Source organism: Manis javanica, chromosome 4, assembly GCF_040802235.1.
Source record: "Manis javanica isolate MJ-LG chromosome 4, MJ_LKY, whole genome shotgun sequence".
NCBI classification, from domain to species: Eukaryota; Metazoa; Chordata; class Mammalia; order Pholidota; family Manidae; genus Manis; species Manis javanica.
In genome coordinates, this window is record NC_133159.1 from 116,545,511 (window position 1) to 116,567,791 (window position 22,281).

Here is a 22,281-nt window from a genome sequence, read left to right on the forward strand (position 1 = left end):
GCCTCCTGAGGACCACAGATATTAGGTGGTAAGTGTAGAAAGAGTACAAACCCAGACAGCTTGCTCTGAGCCCATGCTCATTGCTACTTTGTAAGTGCATCTTGCTCAAAACCATTTTTGAGGGGAAATTTAAGGAAAATACTTCATTTTTTCTATTTAGATTTTCTTCTTGCTTACCAAAAGCCTGAAGAGACAACCTGTGCTTGAGTTTTTATTAAACCTCTTTCAAAGCTTGCTAATGGTGCAGGTAAATTTCAGTTATGTTAATAACTGAAGATTTAGGATGATGAACATTAGAATGCATATATATATACACGAGTATCTAGAGCCTCTGGACAGCCATGTGAAAAAGAATGTTTCTTCACACAAGGAGCATTTATGTACCTGCTGGATTTAACTGCAGTGACATAGTACTCGATCGTGGCACTCTCTACTCTAGTTTGTAATTTCATTAATTCATTCAATGCTGATTAAGACTCGTGTTACTGGTCTCTGGCTACTGGTTTAAAACGTTTAGAACATCTCTTGGACAAAACTACATTTAAAAACTTCGGGGGTTTTTGGTTAAATATTTTTTAGTGAAAAATGTATTTACCCAAGTGATATCCCTTTATTTAGATAAAATGAAAGACTTTAGATCCATGAAAAGAACCCGTTTTTAATTTCTAAAATAACTTTTTCTAAGATAAATATTAATTTTAAACCATTAAGGACACAACCAGCCAAAACCAAATTGTAGCATATACTCAAATGATCAGGTTTCTCCAACAAATGAATGGCAATGGGGGACGGGGAGAGACAGTGATGGCAGGAGGCCTGACACAGACACAATCAGAAGACACACTATTGAAGCCTTTGTAATGACCTTATTTAGATCCAAGTTTAAATAAACCAACTACAAAGCCATGGTTCAGATAATCAAGAAGATCTGAATATGGACTATTAAACAAGTTTTTTTAGGTTAGGTTTGAAAATGGCATGATGGTTATGTTAAAAAACAAACAAACCCAACTTTCAGAGTTATATACTGAAATATGCACGTGAAATTTTTAAAAAGTGAATTTTATTATTTTTAAAAACTACATTTGCATAGTAGAAGAAAAGAAATATTTTAAGTTTAATCAGCAACCTGATTTACTTGTTATTTAGTGTTTCTTCAATCAGTCTGACATACCTTGCATGAGTTTCGCAGTTTTTGCCTTTCCTTTTTAATGGGTTTTTTCTGGATGTCTTTTTCCATCTTTGCCAGTAATGCTTGTGGTCTAACTTCCTCTTCTTCTTTCTCTTTAACTAACCGAGCCGCTTTTAATTCAGCTTCTCATTGCTTTAATAATGGGGAATAAACTAATTTGAAAAAGAAATTTCAAATTTCTAAGTGCTCTATCATCTTACTTAAAAAATTCAATCTTTTAACAAATTAGAGGAAAAGGGGACATGTCAACTTGTTGAAGCCTGAAGGCTGAAATGGGAAAGGCAGCTGATAAAGTTATACAAACATTAGAAATGAAAAATGGACATATTAGAAATATGCATGATAGTAAAGGAATTTGTATGACATGATTTTGCTCAGTAAAAATTTGGTGGTAAGGAAGATGCTTGTAACTATCAGTTAGACCAACTTGTCATGATCCACTCACAGTAGCACCTTATTCTCTGCTGTGAGATGATAGTTTCTTAAACAGATCTGAAGATGAAAGATTTCAAATATCTACAGTCCAGATTCATTAAATGTCATCTTACTTTTTCCTTTGCCTCTTACTCCTTCCGTTTTGCTTCCACTTTTGCTTTCTTTTCTGCTTCTTTCTTGGCCTTTTCTTCTTCCTTAAATTTTTTTATCCTTGGATCACTGCATATGTATTGTCTACCAGAAAAAAAGTGATCCTTTTGAATTTCTATCATTTAATTAAAAAACTTAAAAAATCCCTATCAATTATACTTGCCAACTAATGTTCTTATTCTGTTCATTTCTTCTTTTTTCCGTTGTGCCCTTGTTGCTCTGTTCTGCTTCTCAATCCATCTCCTCTCATCACTATAAAACAGAAAATGTTAGAAACTATTGTATAGAGATGGTATGACTGGAAAATGTAATAGTTTATAAATCTATATGTAAATGAAGTCCAGAAAGATTAGAATGCCATGTCACTTTCAACATTAGCTAAAGGATTATTCCACTTATATTAATTTTGGTTGATTTTTTTAGAACATTCATGTCAAAAAAATTTCCCTCCACAGAGAGAAAACTAAAATAAAACCAGTTAAGCAACCAGAAGAAAAAGACTTTGCTAAATTGAACATTTTTGGCAATTATGTTTCTTGGCAATTTCTTAAGCATAGCCTAACCAAACACTAATTTGGCCCCATCTAGGTTAACTTGTGAGATGGAATCTCAAAAATACCAAAAACTCATTTAGAAAGGGTATATAAGGATATTTAAGACATATAGGTAGTAGCATACTCTTATATCATCACAAATACTAAAGAACCAAGTATTTTCTTTTAAGCAATGATTTAAATACATACCATTCTGCTGCTTCTTTTTCTTCTTCATCTAAATAAGAAAATTCTCTCCACAAATCAAAGTTATACCTAATATAGATAGAAATGAAATAAAATCAAGGCAAAAAAATTTTTTTAATCTTTTAATTCTAAGAAACATTAGGCAAGTGGATGAGTTTGTTTTAATAGAGTCCTCCCCTCACTTTTGGTACTGAACTAACACTACACTCAAGTCTCTTCTTCCTGTTTTTTAAATGACATTGTATTTGGTATAAAAACCTAAAATATACTCATCACCCCCAGTCAAAATCAGACCTCCCTGCTCTCTCTTCATTACAGGATCTCTTTCTTGCCTGGGCTTGTTCAGGTGTCCTGCCTTCACGTTCACCAGGCTGTTAGGTCTTAAGGCAACCCTAGCAATGGTTATTTTCTGTTTGTATCCTTGAGGGAAAAGCAGCTACCACTGATAGGACTAACTGTTGTCCTATTTTTTTGTTTTACAGTGATTTTATGTTTTCATTTACCAGATATTTAATGAGAAAATACAGCACATATAAAACAACTACTAAATATCATATTTATTAAAAATCAGTGAATTAGAGACAAAAGCACTACCTCCTCATGTGCTTAAGTACTTTCAATAGAAGACAGCTAAATGAAAATGTCTTCATTTTTATTGAAGTCAAATGACACCCTGAATTTCATTTTTTGCCTCTGTAGGGTGCTTGCTGTCTAGAAGTCTAATTAGGAAAAACAGATAAAAAAAATATAATCATAAAAGCCTAAGTATGACATAGGAAATAATACTGCATTATGTGAAAAAATCCTTTAATTTCTGAACAGAGTACTTTTGTTCAGTGAAGGTTCTGTGATTCTCCTATACTTCAATTAGTTTATGAACAAGTCAAGTACTTATTGAATACTTATCCTTTAAAAAAGGACAGTATCATAGAAACAGTGTATTCACTTACCAGAAAGAATAAAATGCATCTACATCTTCAAATGATGAATTCATACAACCAAGTTTAGGGACTTTTTTTTATTTGACCATCTGAAATATCAGAAGAGAGAAAAATTCAAATACTGTAAAACCCACTAGTTCCTCTTCTGGGAATTTACCTAAGGAAAGCAAAATCACTAATTCAGAATGATATATGCACTCCTATGTTTACTGCAGCATTATTTACAATAGCCAAGATATGTAGGCAACCTAAGTGTCCATCAATAGATGAATGGATAAAGAAGATGTGGTATATATATATATACAATAGACCATTACTCAGTCATAAAAAAGAACAAAGTCTTGCCATTGGCAACAACATGGATGGCCCTAGAGGGAAGTAAGTCTGACACAGAAAGACAAATAACATATGATTTCATTTATATGTGCAAAGCAGAAATAAACTCATAAACATGGAGAACAAATTGGTGGCTGCTGTAGGAGGGTGGGAGGACAGGCAAAATGAGTGAAGGGGATCAAGAGGGACAAACTTCCAATTACCAAATAAATAAGTCACAGGGATGAAAAGTATAGCATAGGGAATATAGTCAATAATATTGTGGTATCTTTGTATGGTCAAAGTTGGTAACTATACTTATCATGGTGAGCATTTTGAAATTTATGTAACTGTTGAATCACTATGCTGTATACCTGAATCCTATATAATATCATATATCAACTATAAAGTATTAATGAAAGTAATATAAATTAAGAAAAAAAGAAAAATTCCATTAAAAAATTTTGTGCAAAAGTTCAACAGGCAAGCTGATTTATTAAAAAACAATATGGCTTTTACTAATCCCCTACACTCTCCCCTACATCCTCTATGACTGAGATGAAATGGGAAGATCAGCAGTGGGGTGCTGAACAAATGCAGGTGCAATAAAAGAAAGGACAAGGGCAGGTGGGGTTGTGGGAGGAAACAATAGAACAGTGTTCTAACCATCAAGATTATTCAGTTCTGTAAACTGCAGGGCAGTACAGGCTGCCAAGCTGACTAGGAAAAATAGGCCCTAGCCCTCTTACCCAAGCTCATTGACCTCCTGCCCCTCAGCAGTCAGTACAGAAGCAACCTGTAGGCCTAGAGTTTTTAAAAAATGCTAATACTCACAGAGGGAACATATGTCAACCCCTCACTGCCACCATCTTCACCCTTAAGAGCCAGACTTCTAGGTTCAACACTCCACCTCTACAAGGATCCTGATGCTACTACTGACCCAAGTTTTTCACTTTATGGAATCATTCCACCAAAAAATATAACACACTGTTTTATTTTTACCACCTTCAGCACTGTTGCAAAACAAAGGTGAGGAGAAAGAGAGGAGGAAATACTAAGCTGCACCAAACAGACAAAACAGTTTTCATACTTGATTGTACATCGGATTACCTGGGAGCATTAAAAACTCTAGAGGCATTCCAAACCAATTAAATTGAAATCACAATTAAGTCACAATCTTTCCAGGTAGAACCAGGCATCAGCTGTTCAAGCTCTCAAGGTGACTCCACTGTGCAGCCAAGCTGCACTCTAAGGGAACATTCCGGTGCAGATGGAACCAAACAGAAGTAGAATATTGGTATACACTATTTAGAAATTGAGTTTAATGAAATAAAGTATATATGTTTCCATCTTAAATATAAATTATCTTTTGTCAGAGAACCTATGACAATCAGATGCTCAGAAAATAAAAAAAAGCTTTTCTCAAATGATAATGGACCAAATAGAACAATGTACCCACTGATAATAAAGGGGACACAGAAGAATGGAAAATGACTCACCTAAGTAAGAGTATCACACCACGTAAAGTCAGCTACTGTTCTTTCCCCAAACGGAAATTTGAAAGTAAAACATCCCATGAGCTGTAAAGGAATTCACTACGGAGAGGGAGGACTTCTGTTTAGAGAGCCAAATAAATGAGAGAAGTGGGTTCACCCTCAGTACTGTAGAAGAGGAGGACGAGGAACAGGATAAGACTATAACCGAGGAAAAAAGCAGAAACCTAGACCCCAAGAAACAAGCCAATAAAGCATTATGATCACAGGGGATGCCTCACTCACCTGGAGTTCCTATCAAACACTGGGGAAAACACTTCGAAGAAATTGTCCTTTGCTTCACTTTTAGAAGGAACCGAATTATCGGAAGTAGGATCTACACTGTTAAATACTTGTCTTTTCACTGGATCAGATAGCATTTCATAAGCTGAGGAAAAAATGTAAAGTCACATTACCATAATTCTACATTTGTTTTTCCTGTGAGAAAAAATATACCCTTCTTTTAAAAAAGTTATTATTTTTTATTTAAATAAATGTGTACTTGTGGAGGGAGGGGAGTTGAATTGAGGTAACAACAGCTCTAACCCTACTGGATGTAACTGGACTTAATAATTAGCTACCTCTTCTGGAAAGGAAATGATAACACAATAGTTGAATATTCATCCCTTAAGAAAGCAAAACCGAGGAAAAAGAAATAGTTAGAAAATTAACTGTTAGATCCCAAGGCTGTAGAAGACCAAATAATGTGAGGCTTCTGGAGCATTATGTAAGACGGGGCTAGTGAGTTTGAAAGGTATGTATACAATTTTCAAAAAATGCAAAACTACATTTAATGAAACATTTAGAAATGGTAACTATATTAATTTGCATAGTGAAGATATGGTTATCAAAACAGCAATAAATAGGTGTGGCCCCCATGATAGGATATAAATTAGCAAAACATCTAAGGAACACTTAAGTCCCACAAAATATCTGAAATGGAGAAAAACCTCAGTATTATCATCATTAGGAACACTTGTATAAACTCTAGGATGAGCTTCTCATATGAATCACCTGCAGGTCTCATTAAAATGCAGTTTCAGGGGGTCTGGGGTGGGACCCGTAAGGTAAATTTCCAGAATCTCCTGCCTGGCCTTAGTCCTTTCACATATATTGCTGCTTCCAGAAGCCTCCCTGGAAAGGGGTGGAGAGAAACTGTTCTCTCCTCTTCTCTGTTGCATAATTGGTCTGGTGCCTGTCTGTTGCTCAGGACTGCCCACGGAGTTCCTCCTGGAAGGGGCGGGTGGAGAGGCCAGAGGTGCCTGAGTGCCATGGCTGCAGGGGATGGAGAGCACCAAGTGAGCTCTGGCTAGTGGGGACTGGGGAGAAAGGAGTGCGACATGCAGGTAGAGCGAGAGCGGCAGTTAGAGGGGATGGATGGAGCTAGGCCTCACTGTGAGCAATAAAAGGCTTTCTCCCAATCTATCCTTTCCTTTGATTTGGTCACATTGGTTTAGTCACCCTGAGCTGGGAACACCCCTTTCCCCCAGAGCTACATCTGGCGTTAGCAGGACTGGTGACCCTGACATCTGTCTTCATGGGTACGATGTTTGAGCACGCTGCCCCGAGAGATGGTGCGGCTGCATCACTACACTGATAATCCTATGCTCACATCTGATTCTCTTGCAGATTTAGAAGGGGCAGTTGCTAGGCTGCTGCACATCTACAGGAGACAGGATGGGCTGTGAACAGCACCAAGGTTCAGGGACCTGGTTTGTCAGTAAAGTTCTTGGGGGTTGTCTGGTTGGGTAAGCCTAAAGTTATCCTGGAAGCAGTCATAGACAAAGTCTAGGATTTCCCTACCCCTAAAACTGTGGCAGCATTACAAGAGTTTTTGAGTCTTTTGGGCTACTGGAGAGTGTTATCCCACACTTGGCACAAATTCTGAGGTCCTCATACTGATTGGTACAAAAGGGCATCAGGTGGGACTGGGATGAAACATGTGCATCTGGTTTTAGTGCTGCTAAGCAAGCAGTCAGGGCTGTGTGGGCTTTGTGTAATGGACCCATCAAGGCCCTGTGAGCTAGATGTTCATGTAATCGAAGATGGTTATGGATGGGGCCTCTGGCAGCAGCCTGAATGGACCCACCAACCTACTGGAATCTGGTCTCAACTGTGGAAAGGAGCAGGTCCAGTACACCCTGATAGAGAAGCAATAGGCTGCTGTGTACCACACCTTACTGGCTATGGAGCCCATCACCGGAACAGCTCCAACTAAGGGAATAACCACCTATTCCATTGTGGGGTGGATGCGAGACTGGACCCAAAGGCCACGGAGTGGCATGGCTCAGACACCTACACTGGCCAAAGGGGGCACATATTTACAGCAGCGTAGTACCCTCTCCACTAGCCCCTTAAGTGGAGAACTCCAATGCTTATTGGGGCCAGTGACATACACCAGTGGAAAGCAGGAAGAACTTACTTTTGAGCCATGGGTAGCTGAGAGTTCTCATTAGGAGGGAAAAGCCCCTATACCTGAGGGTGCTTGGTATACAGACGGCTCCAGTTGGGGGGGCCCTGAAGTGGAGGACTGTGGCTTTCCACACTAAGACTGAGACAATATGGATGGAGGATGGGGAAAGGAAGAGCAGTCAATGGACTGAGTTGTGAGCAGTATCACCCGTGATCACCCAGAAGCCTTCCCCAATAACTGTCTGTACTGACAGCTGGGCTGTCTATCAGGGCTTGACCCTGTGGCTACTGACATGGTATCATGCCAATTGGATTGTTGGTCACTGGCTCCTCTGAGGGGAGGGGGCTGGAGTTGTGGCAAGACCTATGGGCCTCTGGTCAGATTAAGACAACTACCATATATCATTTGCCTTTGGCATCCTCTGGGAATGATGAAGCAGACACACTGGCCCAGGTACGTTGGCTAGAAGGAAAGCCTGCTTCTAATGTAGCCCGATGGTTACATCAGCATTTATTGCATACAGGGAAAAAGACAATGTGGGCTGTAGCCCTTCAGTGGGGCTTGCTGTTGACCTTTGAAGAAGTCAGCAGAGCTCAGAGGGAGTGCCTTGTGTGCTTTAAGAGGGACTTACACCAAGTCCCGCAGCAACATGGGACAATAGTAAAGGGGCCGATACCCCTTGTCAGGTGGCAGATAGACCATATTGGGCTTCTGCCCATATCAGAAGGATATCGGTATGCCATGACTCATGAGGACACAGCTACTGGCCTGTTGGTGGCCTTTCCTGCACGTCATGCAGATCAGCAAATGACCAAGAGGGGCCTAGAGTGTCTCTCTGCAGTCTAAGGCCGGCCACAGGTGATTGAGAGCGATCAAGGCATCCACTTTACTGGACATGCGTTACAAGGATGGGTGCAGCAATTAGGGATAAGGTGGAAATTTCATGAACCATATAACCCTACTGGGGCAGGTATGATAGAGAAGTACAATGGTTTGTTGAAATCTAGCCTGAAGTCAGACACCAGTAGTCTACAACACTGGTCAGTCTGCCTATGGACAATGCTATGGCATTTCAATGAAAAGCCCCAGAAGGCGGCATTGAGCCCTGTGGACATGCTAACACACATTGCTGCCTCTCCTATACAACTATATGTGCAAACTGAAAAGGAGTTACTGAAGCCAGGATATGGCCAGCAGAGCAACATCCTGCTGCCAGCACCTACTGCATTAAACCCTGGAGACTCTGTTGAATGGACATGGCCCTAGTCCATTTTGACACATGGACTAGAGATGGCTGACACTTCTGGCACCTTGGGGAAAAGGCCTGGAAGCTGGCCTCATGTATAGTCCTGGAATAACAGCAGAGGGGCCCCCAAAGATCATGTAGTGTACACAAAACAGCCGGGAGGTAAAAGCATCTTACAGGAAAGTTTTATCTTTGTGGCCAGTGCACATTCCCCCTATAGCCCTATATATTGAATCATCTGTAACTCCAAAAGGGAAGGGTTGAAGGTCTGGTATACCAGACCAGGACGAAATACCATTCTTGCCACTGTCCTATCATAGAACCACTCTCCTGCATGCATCCTACCTACTGGACAGGATTTGCCTGTGGTATCTTTAAAACATGTGTCTTAGCACCTTTGAGGTTATTCTCTTCCACAGTCCTTGCGTCTTGGACCTGCCTCATGGCTACAGTTGGTGCCTGCTGAGTGTGTACAGAGCTCCCTGCTGGTTCAGCTGTGGACCTGCTGTGGAATGGGTGCACTATGGACTTAATCTGAGTAGGACTTTGAACCCAGCTGGCTTGAGGATTGTCATGATTTTATTGCTACCCGTATTTCTGCTGCTACTGTATGTTATTAGTCTGGTTACAGTGCTCCAGCTTTCTTGCACAGGGGCCACTGCGGAAGATGGGACTGCAAGTAGATTGTAAGACAAGAATTCTGTAGGGGTGGGTTGTGGGGTAAATTTCCAGAATCTCCCACCTGATGTTAGTCCATTGACATATATCGCTGCTTCTTGCAGCCTCTGGGGCAAGGGATGGAGAGAGCTGTTCTCTCCTTCCCTCCATTGCATAATTGGTCTGGCGCCTATCAGTCACCAGGAGCTGCCCTTGGAGTTCCTCCTGGAAGGGGTGGGTGGAGAGGTGAGCAGGAGCCATGACCACTGTGGCTGCAGGGATGGAGCACCAAGCAGGCTTTGGCTAGCGGGGACCAGGGAGGAAGGAGAGAGAGTGGCACAGGGACAGAGTGAGAGCGCAGCAGAGGCAATGAATGGAGCTGGGATGCATTGTGAGCAATAAAAGGTTTTCTCCCAATCTGTGCTTTCCCTCTAGTGATTTCAGTCACACCAGCTTATTTGCTCCTGATGGGAACATGCTTTCCCCCAGAGCCTCAGACCTGAGTGCCTGCATTTCTGACAAGTTTCTGGGACTGCTGTTGCTGCTGGTTAGGAGGACCTGACTTTGTGTAGCAAGGCTCTGGGGAAACTACCAGAAAAAACTGGATGTAACTGAATGTTATAAAACATCATGGTATGGGTAGATAAACCACAGGATACACTGGAAACCCAATCCCAGCAATTAATAAATAATCGTTAAAAATAAATAGATAAATAATCATTGCTTTTAGAAATTCTGGGCTCTGGAGTATTTTCTTACCTTTAGTTATGCATGTGAAGTAGTCATTATCTCCTTCTTTTGTTGGTTCACCAGCTGCTTTCCGTTTGTCCGGGTGATGTTTTAAAACCATTGCTTTATCTACAAAATAAGCCAGATTTAGATCATTTGTCACTTTGGGCATCAAACCTAAAAATAAAGATGAGTCATTTCCAGAATCATAGTGCTAATTTAAAAATACTTTCTCCTATGGTAAAATATAAGCTTACTAAATGTAGGAATTACACAGAAAAAATTAATTATTTTATGAATTGGCCAAAACACTAGCACCCAAAGACAATTACTGTTAAGATTTTGGTGTATTTCCACACATAATTTTTTTCCTTATGCATACTCTTGAAAAAAATGTAGGTATAATCAGGTTGTATATACTAATTTATATCTACTTTTTGCAACCTGACATTACAGCATTTGCATGTTACAAACTCTCCAACATTATTTTTGAATGATTGCTTAGTTCAGTACTTCAAATAGATTTATTTTAATTTGATTATTTTCCTACTGTTGGATCTTATTTCCAGTTTCTCACTATTATAAATAATATCAAGTTTAATCATTTTGTAGAGAAGTATTTTTCCATACTTAGGATTCTTTCTTCTTAGGATATACTTCTAGAAGTAAAACGAGTGAGTGAAAATGTAGGAACAAATTCCTTTTTAAAAGTTATACCACTTTATACTTCTATGTGAACATCCTTTTTACCAAAGCCTCACCAGCACTGGGTATAATTGTTCAAAACTATTACTGGTGCTCAATAATTTTGTTTTTTGTTTTGTTTCTATCTTTCCTCTATGGAGGAAAAAGAGGTTGTCTTACTTTTTCTTCTTAGCCTGTGTGAATCACTTTATAATAAAGAAAGGCTAGTTGTTAACATCCATTGAGCCTTTAGTACCAGGCCCTATTTACCAATCTTCTCAGTAACCCAAAAGGAAAGTACTATTATTTCTCCATTTGATAGATGAGCAAATTGAGGCAAAGAGAGGTTAAGAAACTACAACCATTGCAACCTGTCCCAATTCCTGGCCCAGTCGGGCTCCAGCCTAGGCAGCCTGTCCCCATATGGTGCCTCTCCTGGTCTGTCATGTTTGATGCTAATGACTTTCCCAACTGCTGTCATTACTGATTTTAAAAATAGTCAGTCATTTTTATTTATTATTTACTGATCCAATTTCCTTTATAATTTCTTCTACTGTATATAAATTTAGAAGGTGCTTCCTTCTCCTAAATATGATATATGCTTTCAGGTTCATTAATATTTTCTATGGTTAGAATTGGAAATTCAAAAAATTCCTCAAATCTTTTTGGAATGTTAGTATAGGCAAGCAAATATCTAAAATTATCATTCTGAGTCCTAATAATCATCTAATAATCCTTCCGTCCCCCAGTGGTTTATGATGCCTCCTTTCTCATGGTAAATTTTACCAGGGTTTGTTTCTGGTTACGTATTCTTGCCCCAGGATTATCCTTAAAATGACTACAGCTTTCTAATACATTGGTGGTAACTTCCTCCAAAAACTGTATAACTTTTCCTGCATCTAGCCACTTGACTAGGTTTCTAGGTAGATCCTACATTTCTTTATGTTTCTAGGTAGATTCTACATTATTTACAAATAATATATTTCTTTCTTTCTTTACAACAGTTCTCTTACTTAATATTTTAATTTGCCAATCCACACTCCCAAAATAGCATAAAAAATAGTGGGCAGGTTAGCTTCCTCTATGGATTTTAAGAGTAATATTACTAATGCCACATGGTTAAAAGCTTTTTGGGTGTGGGTCTGAAATACTTATCAAAGTATGGAATTAACTGCATTTTTTTTAAAAAGTTCTATTTATTAAAAAGGAGTGTGTATTAAATTGTATTGTACATACTTTCATTATCTTCTTAGGAAATCATACTACCTAAGCTATAAACAGAACTGATTTTTATATAGTTCCCCCCTTTTCTAGATACATTAATATATATCCTAAGACGGGTTCCTAAGAAAGATGCTACTTGTTCACAGGTTTTAGTCTTCTAATATACTGTTAAATTCAATTTGTTATTTTAACCGGAATTTTTTCTTTTGGGTGTTACATTCATGGAAGGTTTGTTTGGAGTAAAGTTCTCTTTGCCAGGTTTTAAAGACTTATTTATTCATTATTATTTTTAAAGAAAATTAAAGTTAGATTAGTTTTAGGTGTATAGCGAAAGCGAGAAGATGGTACAGAGATTTCTATATGCCCTCTCTCCCCACCACATGCATGGATAGCCCCCCACTGCCCTGTCTCCATCATCTCCATCACTGACCAGAGCAGGCCATTTGTTAGAACTGATGCATCATTTATCACCCCAAGTCCAGAGCTCACCTTAGGGTTCAATCTTGGTACTGTACATCCTATAGGTTTGGACAAATGTTTAATGACATGTATCCTCCATTAAAGTATCAAACAGAGGATTTTCACTGCTTGAAAATCCTCTGTGCTCTGCCTGTTCATCTTCCTCTACCTCCCAAGCCCTGGCAAACATGATCTTTTCACTGTCTCCACAGTTTTGTCTTTCTATGCCAGGTTTTCATACTAGGATTACATTACTTCACAACACAAAATAAAGTGTTCCAAATATGTTCGGCATGAGAATTTTCAATTCCTTAAATATTTGAGGCAATTCACCTGAAATGTCGCCTGGGCCTAAAAATATTTTTAGGAGGTAACTCTTTTGTAACTTTTAAAATTCCTTTCAATTTCAAAATTGTTAATTTTGTCAAAATTTTCTAACTTGTTGCATTTAATAGTGGTCTCAAAAATATTTACTGTAATGGTTTTCTTTCTATAGTTCACTATTTTTTCTTCTTGTAAATCCATCTCGGATACTGTTTATATCTCTATTTTCTTCCTCCATGCTCCTTTGTTCAATTCTTTTCAGCAGTTGAATTGAATGACTTTTTCATTTTTCCCTCTTTTTAAAAATGTAACACCATACTTCAAGGCAATGACCTCACCGATGGTATAGCTCTGACATCCCTTAAGTTTTGATAAGCAGTGATCTTACTTTTGCAAAAAGAATCTATTAATGTATTTTTTTATCTGTCTAGGCCCAAAATAATATATTTACTTTCCCAAGAAACTTTTTTTTGCTTTGTTAACCACATCTATCTTATTGACATAAAACTTACATAGAATAAGACACACAGATTGTAAGTATTCAGCTCAGTACATTTCGGCAATTGTACACATCCACGTAATTGCCACTGAAAAGAAAATACAGACCATTTCCATCACCCATAAAGTTCCTTTTTAACTTTTTCCAGTCAACTCCTACCCTCTACCACCTGGGGCAGCCCATTCTGATTTTTATCACCAGAGATTACTTTTGCATGGTCTCTGAACTTCATTAAATGGGATCATACAGTATGTCTTTGTATGTAATTTATTTGGCTCAACACAATGTTTTGAGATTCACCACCATTTTTGCATATATTAGTAATTTGTGTTTTTTTTTTAGCTGAATACTATTCCACTGTTTGAAAATACAGCAGTTTGCTTATCCATTATCCTGTTAGTGAACATTTGGGGAGTTTCCAGTTTTTGGATATTGTGAATAAAGCTGTTATGGACATTTTTGTACAAATCTTTTTATGGTATATTAAACTTAGTGATTTCTGCATATACAGCAAGACTTTAGAAACTGTTACTTTTGAATGAGATGCATTTCATAAACAGAAATTTTTGGTTTTTTGAGCTTCAAGTTTTTATAGTTGAGCATATTATCAGTTCCTCCAACACTCAGAAGTATGTTATTTAATAGAGGCATTTTTGCATTCTAGCTGGCTTAAGCAGAAAAATAATTTGTTAAAGGTTATTAGACTTATAGATTCTCTGTGAGAGTCAAACTCAGGCTTGGAAGCTCTGCAGCAAGGAACAGTAATCAAAACTATGCTGGTGAGTGCACAGGTGTGATGATCTGACTGCTGCTGGGTGCTGCAGGAACTCTGCACAGGCTGCTTCTCCTGCCAGGGCAGCAGTGGGGAAAGCCACTAGCTTGAGGTACTCTCCCACCATGGCTGGCAAAATAGATTCTCTGCAGCTCAGCTTAACTCACACTGTTCTCCTCTGAATTTTATGTGTGTGCTGAGTAGTAAAACCTAAGTCACACATATACATGCTACAAACATTCTCAATCTCAAGATGTATCTTTTGATAAATCAGCTAAGTTTTCTTCTTTATTTGCAATTATTGTTTGTTACATTTATTCTGACTTCTTTAGGGATATCTAGCATCTCTTTTTTCTTTCCCTATGAACGTCGGGAATATTCCTCAAGGTTGTCCTCTGCTTTACTGTGTTTTCTATTTGTACATCAGCCTTAGTAGTTCTAAATTCTGCTCTTATGCTTTTAGTTTCCAGGCAATTCTACTTATTTCTCCCTATCCTCTTTCTGAAATACCTACACTGCCACCCCACCCCCCATGCAATGGCTTCATAGCTCCCTGATGGCATGTAATAGATATTTAAGTTTTCTTTTGAACTTTGTGCTGAAGGCTAAGAGAGGTGATGTTTCAAGTTTCTGTTGCATAGTCTCCTCTCTCCTCTTAAGCTGAGCTGTTTTTTCCTTCATTTTCTTTTCTGCCTAATTGTCTTTTGTCATCCTAATTATCTTTACTCACACAGTAGGGGTTCCTGAGATTGTCCTATACTCTGTCCCTGGGCAGGGAAAATACGTTATCTAATATTAAAAACAAAGTAAAGGAAGCCAAAGAACACTTTCAGTTTGAAAAAGGAACAAGGGTAATTTAGGAGCAGATGTTTTAAGTTCTCTGAAATTTCAAAGACATCCTGCTCCTCTCCTCTCCTCCCTCCACCAAAGAGTTTCTGAGATGTTTTGCAGGTACGTCAGCAAAGGGGCTTTTATTGACATTTATATTGCTATTATAAAATGTCTCTAAGTATGATTTTCAATTCATAAGAAGCCTGATATAAAGGTTTTCAGTTTAAAATATCAGAAATATTTTAAACTAAAATTATTAAATTTAGAAAATTCAAATCCCAAAGGCTTTACCTCCATGCAAAAAATACCAAGCCTACATGCATCATTTGCCAGTGTGGCAGTTTTACTTCAGGAACAAAATTAGCTTAGCAACCAAAATACCACTTTAAGTATTCAGTACTTTCTTTTAACCCATTATTCAACTTTTCTAGTAATTTGTTCTTCTTAGGTAAGACAGAGAAGGGGGGGAAAAGCATTTATTTTATTCACCCTTAATTAACTTACTAAATTTCATGATAGTGACTCAAAATACATTAAACAAAAATAAAACTCTTTTATGTGTGTGTTTGTAATAGGATATGAGAACTCCAAGGACCTCCACTGCTATCAGACTTCTGTTTTCATTAGTTTTGTGCTGGTAACTATAGATTTGCAAACACTAAATTGCATTTCTACTTTTGGACTACATTTCAGAAAGCAATAAGTAGCAACTGTCTATTTTATAGCGACAGAAGACAAAGAGTTTCCTTCTGAATATATACTAAGAATATTAAACATGGTAGCAAAGAGTGAATTATAATTCCATTTAATGTTAACGATCTGTACCCTATGGTTGGAAAACCTTTGGCTACAGATAATTCAAAACTTAATTTCTGTTATGCCAATTAAAAAAATGAATTCTTTTTAGCAAACATGTTCCGTTTATAAATTATTGTACATTTTTTATCTTAAAAGAAACAATTCCTTCACCTTCAAATGCCAACTACTTTCATAGTTCTAAAACACTTCTAATTCTTTCAAAAATGTATCCAGAAATATTTAGCATTTGTATGATACTGTTTCATGTAGTAAGATTTTGAAAATACTTTCCCATGGCAAATGAATTTTCCTGGCATTTATGTATATTGCAATGATTATTCACACGCATTAACATTTGCTTAATCTAAAGTGATGTCAGCTAAGGAAATCCAACAGTAGGTCTAAAATAATTTCATGAATTCCTTCACCCTGTTAAAAAATATTTCCTGTGATTTTCCTAAATATAAGGTTAATGGAGAAAATTTTGAGTTTATCTACTAAAGTTAGTCTCAACTGTTTCTCAACATGACACAGGTCTTGTTCAGCCATCTTCCTCCAAATATAATACTTTCTCTTCTTGACTGGCCTTGACTTCTTACTTTTCCATATGACCACAATCTTACCTCCTCTGACCTCAATATCCATTTTCTAGAGTGGAGGGCAGGACATTCTCCTAAGAGAAGCATGGAATACCAATCACCTTCACCTCTTTCATTAAATTTTATTAATTAGGTGAACCAGATGGTCTATGGAATTATGTCCACAGGGATGCAAAAGACAGGGCATTCAGGAACACTAAGGAGACGGCGTATAATAAGGCACATGAAGACCAGGTTCTCAACAATGCCACCCCCACCAAATTTTTAACCTCATCAATGAAAAGAACAATTAAACATCAGATAACTATTTCTTGGGCAGAAGAGACAGGATGATATCAGTAAAAGAATGACCTAAGATCACAAAATAACATCAAAGAAACCTATTTTACAAGACAGCTTCCAACAAATAGAGCTGGTATACTTCTAAAGGGAGGTGTAAAAAGTAGAGAGGAACTATTTTGTAAAAGCTTGCCATTAAAGAATGTTCTCATCTTGGACACAAACACACAGATACCCACTCCCTGATTTTTACTCTCTAATGAGAAAGTCCATGCATGACACTGATCATCTTTTTCTGGTTCTGAAGGTAAAGGAGACTGTGGTTATACACTGTTATAACCATATAACACTAACACATGTGGTTAAATCTAGATTACAGACTACGATCCTGCGTATCTTTTCAAAAAGATAACATTTCCTGACCAGCTATTATTTCAAAATAACTAGGTACTCACAAGCTGCTTTGATTTGTCTCTGTGTAGCTTTGTATCTTACATGGCCAAGTCCAAGTACTGCATAATGATCTTGGTTCTGATAAAGACACAAAAGAGTCACACTTGAAACAGAGCAATATAACCTATCCCATGTGTTGGTATCCTAAAATAGTGCTTCCCAAAATAATACTCCCACAATAGGGGTCCAGTGAGATGTTCTGTGCAGGATGGTTCTGTGGTATATAAGTTTGGGAAATGTAGATTTTTGTATAGTCTTCTTGATTTGTATGCATATAAGCCTGATAAAGGCTCTGAGAAGTCCTGCAATTAAATAAACAAGCAAACAGAAACCTGTAAAACCCAGCATTTTCCAAACTTATTTGACTACAGAACCTTTTTTCTCTTAACTCTTATTAATATCATATGGCCATCCTTAAATCAAGGAATAGCCTGGAAGATTTGAGAACTGAGGGGAGCATTATAGCTACCCCAGGGGACTGGGCCAGTGTCAGTGATAGAATGGGACTAAGAACAATTTGGAGCAAAGAAGGCAGGTTGGAAGGAAATTTTGAGAAACTAAAGGATGAGACTTCTCTGGACAAGTGCACCTGCTTTCATCTTTGGTTAACATCCTTGAAAATTTAGAAGTTGAAGTAGCAACTGTAGTCAAGGCTCTATACAGACTCAGAGGATGTATCCAGTACTAGAGAATTAGTAGGGAGGAAGGTGAGTTGATGGCATGAAACAGGGGAGACAAGTCACATAGGGCTGATTGGTTTCCCTTTAAATTCAGGATTGCAAACTTCATATAGATGGGCCCCCTTACTTTTTCCTCTCCCTGAGGCCACTATTTGATATATCTGTCCACTAATCTTTCCTCAAACTTCACAGACCCTTTACCACCCTTGCCTGCTGCTTAACTAAAAAATTTAAGTTATCTTACCTTTCCTCTTGGCCTGAATGCCATTTTCTCTAAGGCACCTCAAATACTAGCACTTTTGTTATCTCCTAAATTTCAACTGGATTATTTTCATCAGTATAAAAAGGTGCTTTGTTATTGCTCATCTTTAAAAACTCTTCCATGACCCACTTTCCAGTTACTGCTCCATTTCTCTTCTGCCCATCAGAGTTATACTTCTTGAAAAAACCTGTCCATACATTTTTACTCCCTTAGCATTCATTTTTCAAACTGTTCCCATTGGTTCTGCTCTGTCCACTCCTATCCCAGATGCTATGAAGCTGGTCTCTTCAATATCAACCTCCAGGCACCAAATCCAAGATCACTCATCTGCTCTCATTTCACTTCAGTCTCCAGTGGCCACACAGCTGACTCCTCCCTTGAAAGATTATCTTCCTTGGGTTTCTGCAAATCCACTCTGTTTTCCTCCCACCTTCCAGGAGTCTTTCAGTCACTTCTACTGGCTCCTCTGTGACCTGCAAAGCTCAGTCCTTTTTTTTTTTTTTTTGTCTCTATTTATACTTTAGTCCTAGTTGATCTTATCCAATGCCAGAGCTAGAACACGGTAAATTCCCTGTATATGCTCAGGACTCCCCAGTTCACTGGAGCACAGACCTCTCCTCTGAGATCTAGATGCACAGAGTACCTCCACCTCTCTCACATCCTGGCTTGTCACTCTACCTTTGTCATTTATTTCCAAACACAAGATTGATGTGTCAGCCACTGAAGACACACACTCTTCCCCCTCACGGGCTATTCCCCCTGCCTGGCACTTTCCTGCCACTCTTCATGTGCCTGTTATCGTCTCATCCTTCAGTTTCAGCTGAAAAGTCATCACCTTATTTAAAATAGACAACTTCTCTCCCCATCTTGGGCACCGCCCCCTTTTTTTAGTTCCTCCAAATTACTTAACAATTGTCATTGCTTCAAACTGTCCAGTGACTTTCCACCGACTTCTACTCTTACTCCCTGTCCCTCCCCCCCTCCCTCTGTTTCAGCCACTTGGCTTCCTTCAGTTCCTGGCACCTTCCAGACTTCTCTGTCTGAACACCACTCTCCCTGATCTTCACACATCATTCACGTGCTACCTTAAACGTCAACTCCACAGGCCTTCCCCATCTACTCGGTCTAGAGCAGCCATCTGGACACTGTGACAGCACCCTGTTCTACTTCTTCAACCTCCTCTCAGCGGCCACTCCGCGCGCTGCACTGGAACTGATGCTCTGTGGGAGCCGGGATACCGTCTTGTTCAGCACAGCACCTTCAGCATGGAGAACAGTGTGTGACATGGAGCAGATGTCTGATCCTCATCTGTTGACAGAAACCGAATCTGAACCAGTCTATGAATGCTGATACTTGGTGATGTCATCAACTCTTTTCCATACCAAAGACCTTCCCCATTCTTTCTTTTTTCTTCCTTGCAGATCTCAATGCTCCCTAATTCTATCTTCTCTGACCTTGCCTTTCCCTCAAGTTACTATTTTCTCTCATTTTCTTTACCACCTAGCTGTAAAAGAGAGTAGTTTACACTCAGGTCTCTACCTCATCACCTCCCAGTCACTCCTCAACTCACTGCAATTTCTTGCTACCCCAACCATTTACTGGACCCATTCCAATGTGGTTCCCTAACCTTTGCTTGCCAAGCCCAGTGGCTCTGTCATAATTCATGTTATGTGACTGACCTCTCTGCAAAGCAGTAACACTGCTGTTTTTTCCTTTGTGACACTTTCCTCTCCCTTAGTTTCTAGAAGTGTCTAATGCCTGATGTTTAACCTTTGTTGAACTAACAACACCTTTTTCTTTGTTTTCTTTCACCCTTCTTAGTATCTTTGGCTGTTTCTCCCCTACCCACACCCATGCCTCAGACAGCCAGGCTCTTCAAGATTCAGTCCTTTTCTTTTGAAATTGATGATGACAGTAGGAGATCAGCTAACATTCTGAATCTTATTTCCATTCTAAGTGCTTTACACATATGCTTTACTGCATTTAATCCTCAAAACTTATGAGATAGGAACTTTGTTAAGTATTTATCATGTCTCAAAGACTAAGTCAAGTGCTTTGTATACATCATTTCTATTAACCCTCATAAAATCCTTTGCACTGTTAGCAATCTCACTGCACCAAACAGACATGTTGAGCAACTTTCCCGAGGGCCCAGCACACTAAATGGGCAGAGCCAGGTTTGAATTCAAGTACTCTTAATTCCACAGTATATATTTAAGTATTATATTATTACCCACTGAAGTTTTATGATACCTATTTTTCCATATTCTTCTTGGCTGATGCCATTCACTTCCCCACTGTCTCAATTACCCTATGTGCCAATGACTTGCAAATGTTTGTGGCTCTCTCCATTCTTTTTTTCAAAGTCACAGACCCATTTTTAACCATCTACTAGAAAGCTTCACAAGTATGTTACCAGAACCTCAATTCTGGCATAGCCAAACTTGAACACAGATACCACAATCCCCACAAATTTCCCTTTCCTGCACCCCAGTGTTGATGACTGACGACACACTCTAGCAAGTCACTCAAGTTGGGATGCTCAGAGGGTCTTCTGAATATGTTCCATACAGCCAAGGTCACCAAGTCCTATCAAGTCTACCTCCAAAAAAAAGCAAATCTGTCCCTTCTTCATCAAAACCCAGCCACAAATTTAGTTCAGGCATTCAGCCAGAGGCCTGGGTTACTGCACTAACCCAATGACAGCAAACTATTCCATTTCCCCTCTAGCCCTGCCCTCCCTTTTCAAGAAGTTTTCTTAACTCCCAGGAGAATTACTTTTCCAAAATTAGCTTGGAAACTTTTGATGACTTCCTATGTCCTGAAAACAAAAACCTGAATTCATTCCTTTGTATACCATTAAAAAGGACACACAGAGTTTGGTTACAGGCCTGATTTCCCACCATCACCCCTCAAGCACCCTACCCTGCTCTTCACTAATCCCTAAACAGGTGGGACATATTCTTTTACTCCTTTGTATCTTTTCCTTCTGCCCAGCCTGCACTGTCTCTCTTCTCTGCTTCACAAACTGCCACTCATCTTTTTAAGGCCATCTCAAATAATATATTTTCTGTGAAATCTTCCTGGATTTCTCCAGCAGAGAAAGTATCCTATGGCTTATACTATCTTACTCTGGGCTTAGTAAGAAATAGGTGCTCAATCAGGGTTATCCTGTTGATGCATCTGAAAATAATGGTTTATTAATGGAAAACACATGGGGAGACTGTATCTAGTAAAGCATCTGATTGAAAGAAAGATTCAGATATTAAATAGTACCTTCCAGTCTTTGGGATCAAGTGTTTTCAGCATGGGAAACTCTTCTAGCTGCAATTCTTCATCTTCTGATTCCTCTGATAATTCTTATCCTCCAGTTCCTGAAAAGAGGAGGAAGCATTTCTGTTTCTCCTCTTAACAAAAGCTTCAAACCATCTTCCCACAGGTTCAACTTGACAGAGTTTTGAGGCTGTGATTGAAAGTGTTAAGAGAGGCTTCAATGTATTGCATAGAATACATCTGTTTAAAGGAAATAAATAAGATCAAAACTGGTATCATCAGAACATAATTTTAAACCCATCAATTAAGAAGTAATTTAATTACAGGCATACCTCAGAGATATTGTGGGTTCAGTTTCTGAACCCCGCAATAAAGAAAATATTGCAAACTGAATCAAATGCATTTTTTGGTCTCCCAGTGCACATAAAAGTCATGTTTACACAATACCATCATCTAGTAAGTGTGCAATAGCATTACATCTAAACAAAAATGTACATACCTTAGTTAAAAAATACTTTATTAGTAAAAACTACTAACCATTATCTAAGCTTTCAGTGAGTTGTAATCACTGATCCTGGATCACCATAACAAATATAATAATGATGATGAAAAAAGTTTGGAAATACTGCAAGAATTACCAAAATGTGACACAAAGACATGAAGTGAGTAAATACTGTTGGAAAAATGGCACCAATGGCCTTGCAGCATTGCCACAAACCTATTTGTAAAAATCTCAGTATCTGCAAGCACAATAAGATGAAGTGTGCCTGTAATCCAGTGACATGGTTAGCAAT

The 22,281-nt window shown here is 38.6% G+C and overlaps 1 pseudogene; it reads right to left on the reverse strand.

Annotated features, from left to right (window-relative positions):
• Window positions 1-1,156: 1,156 nt before the first annotated feature.
• On the reverse strand, window positions 1,157-21,649 carry LOC108386429 (dnaJ homolog subfamily C member 2-like; annotated as a pseudogene).
• Between the last annotated feature and the right edge of the window lie 632 nt (window positions 21,650-22,281).